This window comes from Arachis stenosperma, chromosome 6, assembly GCF_014773155.1.
Source record: "Arachis stenosperma cultivar V10309 chromosome 6, arast.V10309.gnm1.PFL2, whole genome shotgun sequence".
NCBI lineage: Eukaryota > Viridiplantae > Streptophyta > Magnoliopsida > Fabales > Fabaceae > Arachis > Arachis stenosperma.
Window position 1 is genome coordinate 63,230,433 of NC_080382.1, and position 4,274 is coordinate 63,234,706.

At 39.9% G+C, this 4,274-nt stretch overlaps 1 non-coding gene across 1 annotated transcript; it reads right to left on the reverse strand.

The window, feature by feature from the left end:
• Positions 1–817: 817 nt before the first annotated feature.
• On the reverse strand, positions 818–925 carry LOC130938022 (small nucleolar RNA R71). The gene has a single exon (XR_009069206.1). It is a non-coding gene; the product is annotated as a small nucleolar RNA R71 (small nucleolar RNA).
• Between the last annotated feature and the right edge of the window lie 3,349 nt (positions 926–4,274).

Sequence of the window (4,274 nt, forward strand, 5' to 3'; positions counted from 1 at the left end):
TTTCTTTTCCACTCTTAGTTTTCGAAAATCAATTAAAATTTTTCAAAATGTTTTTAAAATCTTTTTAAATTATTTTCGAAAATTTCTTCCCCTCTTCTCACATCCTTCTATTTATGGACTAACACTATTTCTCAAGGAACAATTCGAACTCCATCTCTTTTGATAAGTTCGAATTCTTCTACTTCTTCCTTCTATTTTTCTTTTCCTCTGACACCTCAAGGAATCTCTATACTGTGACATAGAGGATTCCATATTTTCTTCTTCTCTTCTCTTTCATATGAGCAGGAGCAAAGACAAAAGCATTCTTGTTGAGGCTGACCCTGAACCTGAAAGGACCTTGAAGCGAAAGCTAAGAGAAGCTAAGGCACAACTCTCTATAGAGGATCTAACAGAAATCTTCAAAGAAGAAGACATGGCAGTCGAAAACAACAACAATGCCAACAATGCAAGGAAGGTGCTGGGTGGCTTTACTGCACCTACTCTCGACTTCTATGGGAGAAGCATCTCTATCCCTGCCATTGGAGCAAACAACTTTGAGCTTAAGCCTCAATTAGTTTCTCTAATGCAACAGAATTGCAAGTTCCATGGACTTCCATTGGAAGATCCTCATCAGTTTTTAGCTGAATTCTTGCAAATCTGTGACACTGTCAAGACTAATGGGGTCGACCTTGAAGTCTATAGACTTATGCTATTCCCTTTTGCTGTAAGAGACAGAGCTAGGATATGGTTGGACTCACAACCTAAAGAAAGCCTGAACTATTGGGAAAAGCTAGTCAATGCCTTCTTGGCAAAATTCTTTCCACCTCAAAAATTGAGTAAGCTTAGAGTGGAAGTCCAAACCTTCAGACAGAAGGAAGGTGAATCCCTCTATGAAGCTTGGGAAAGATACAAACAATTGATCAGAAAGTGTCCTTCTGACATGCTTTCTGAATTGAGCATCATAGGTATCTTCTATGATGGTCTGTCTGAACTGTCCAATATGTCTTTGGATAGCTCTGCTGGAGGATCTCTTCATCTGAAGAAGACGCCTATAGAAGCTCAAGAACTAATCGAAATGGTTGCAAATAACCAATTCATGTACACTTCTGAAAGGAATCCTGTGAACAATGGGACAAATCAGAAGAAAGGAGTTCTTGAGATTGATACTCTGAATGCCATACTAGCTCAGAACAAGATATTGACTCAGCAAGTCAATTTGATTTCTCAAAGTCTGTCTGGAATGCAAAATGCACCAGGCAGTACTAAGGATGCTTCATCTGAAGAAGAAGCTTATGATCCTGAGAACTCTTCAATGGAAGAGGTGAATTACATGGGAGAACCCTATGGAAACACCTATAATTCTTCATGGAGAAATCATCCAAATCTCTTATGGAAGGATCAACAGAGACCTTAACAAGGTTTCAACAACAATAATGGTGGAAGAAACAGGTTTAGCAATGGCAAGCCTTTTCCATCATCTTCTCAGCAACAGACAGAGAATTCTAAGCAGAACCACTCTGACTTAGCAACCATGGTCTCTGATCTAATCAAAACCACTCAAAATTTCATGACTGAAACAAGGTCCTCCATTAGAAACTTGGAGGCACAAGTGGGTCAGCTGAGTAAGAAAATTACTGAACTCCCTCCTAGTACTCTTCCAAGCAATACAGAAGAAAATCCAAAAGGAGAGTGCAAGGCCATCAACATGGCCAAATTTGGAGAGGAAGGAGAGGCAGTGAACGCCACTGAGGAAGACCTCAATGGACGTCCACTGGCCTCCAATGAGTTCCCTAATGAGGAACCATGGGAATCTGATGCTCACACTGAGACCATAGAGATTCCATTAGATTTACTTCTGCCATTCATGAGCTCTGATGAGTATTCTTCCTTTGAAGAGGATGAGTATATCACTGAAGAGCAAGTTGCTAAATACCTTGGAGCAATCATGAAGCTTAATGACAAGTTATTTGGTAATGAGACTTGGGAGAACGAACCTCATTTGCTTACCAAAGAACTGGATGACTTGTCTAGGCAGAAATTACCTCAAAAGAGACAGGATCCTGGAAAGTTTTCAATACCTGGTACCATAGGCACCATGACCTTTAAGAAGGCTCTGTGTGACCTAGGGTCAAGTGTAAACCTCATGCCTCTCTCTGTAATGGAGAAGTTAGGGATCTTTGAGGTACAAGCTGCAAGAATCTCACTAGAAATGGTAGACAATTCAAGAAAACAAGCTTATGGACTTGTAGAGGATGTTATGGTAAAGATTGAAGACCATTACATCCCTGCTGATTTCATAGTCTTAGAGACTGGGAAGTGCATGGATGAATCCATCATCCTTGGTAGACCCTTCCTAGCCACAGCAAAGGCTGTGATTGATGTGGACAGAGGAGAATTGATCATTCAAGTGAATGAAGAATCCTTTGTGTTTAAGGCTCAAGGATATCCATCTGTCACCATGGAGAGGAAGCATGAAGAGCTTCTCTCAAAACAGAGTCAAACAGAGCCCCCACAATCAAACTCTAAGTTTGGTGTTAGGAGGCCACAACCAAATTCTAAGTTTGGTGTTGAACCCCCACATTCAAACTCTAAGTTTGATGTTCGAAGGTTCCAACATTGCTCTGAGCATCTGTGAGGCTCCATGAGAGCCCACTGTCAAGCTACTGACATTAAAAAAGCGCTTGTTAGGAGGCAACCCAATGTTATAATTATCTATTTTCCTTTGTTATTTTATGTTTTCTGTAGGTTGATGATCATGAGAAGTCACAAAATCAGTTGAAAAAGAAAAAACGGAATGAAAAATAGAAAGAAAAATAGGACACCATGGAGGAAGATCTTGTTGGCGTTTAAACGCCAGTAAGGGTAGCAAATGGGCGTTTAACGCCCAGTCTGGCACCATTCTTGGCGTTTAACGCCAGAAAGGGGCACCAGACTGGCGTTAAACGCCAGGAAAGGGCATGAAGTTGGCGTTAAACGCCAGAAATGGGCACCAGCCCGGCGTTTAACGCCAGAATTGGCATGAAGAGCATTTTTGCTCGCTAATTGGTGCAGGGATGACTTTTCCTTGACACCTCAGGATCTGTGGACTGACAAACCCCAATTTGACGGTTTGTTTTGTATTGAATTAAGGGTATCTTGACAACCTTTTGTCACATTTAACCTATGAATTAGCATGGTTTTGTTATCTCTCCCACATTTGTGCTTAAGTGTAGAAACATGCTTTTAAACCTTATTTTGATGAATTCTAAATTTCTCTTTGATTCCATAAGATGCCTTTATGTGTTTGCTAGTAATTCCAGGATTAAAATAGGCTAGGCATGGATCAAAGGAAGAAAGGAAGGAAGCATACAAGTGGAGAGAAGCACAAAAAGCCAAAGAATTAATCCAGGCCATGCACGCGCACGCGCACAAGGCGCTCGCGCGCACATTGCAAAACAGGACAAAGACGCGCACGCGTACTGAGCGCTCACGCGCCGATGATGGCACATGACTTCATTAATGTAACACGTGCCTGGCGATTTTGGAAGGTTTTCAGCAACCAACTTTGGCGCCAAAATGCACAATAAGAGCCAAGGATTGGAGGGGATTGATACACATGTTCATACACATTCATACACACTCACTAGGATTAGTTAGAGTTAGTTTCTAGAGAGAAAAGCTCTCACTTCTCTCTAGAATTAGGATTAGGATTAGGTTTAGTTCTTAGATTTAGATTTAGATTCATTTTCTTCTACTTCTATCTTCTCAATTCCTTGTAGTTACAATCATTCTTTTCCTATTCTTTTGGTGTAATCTCTTTTATGTTGTTCTTATATTTTGTTGTAGATTTAGTATTGTTCCTTCTACTTTCTTTCAATTCAATTCAAGGTAATTCATAATAATTGTGTTTCTTTTGATTGTTGTTGTTAATTTCTTTCAATAATTGTTGTTACATTCTCTTCTTGTTGTCAATTTGCTTTGCTTTTCTTTTGTGCCTTCCAAGTGTTTGATGAAATGCTTGGTTGGATTTTAGTGTAGGTTTTGTTCCTCTTGGCTTTGGTAGAGTAATTAGTGACTCTTGAGTTATCTAATTCTTTTGTTGGTTGATAATTAGAAGTTACTAATTGATTTGAATGCCTCTAAAGCTAGTCTTTCCTTTAGGAGTTGATTAGGACTTGAGGAACCAAATTGATTCATCCACTTGACTGTCCTCCATAGTTAGAGGTTAACTAAGTGGGAGCAAAGGACAATTTGTTATCACAATTGAAGAGGATAACTAGGATAGGACTTCTAGTTCTCATATCTTGCCAAGAGCT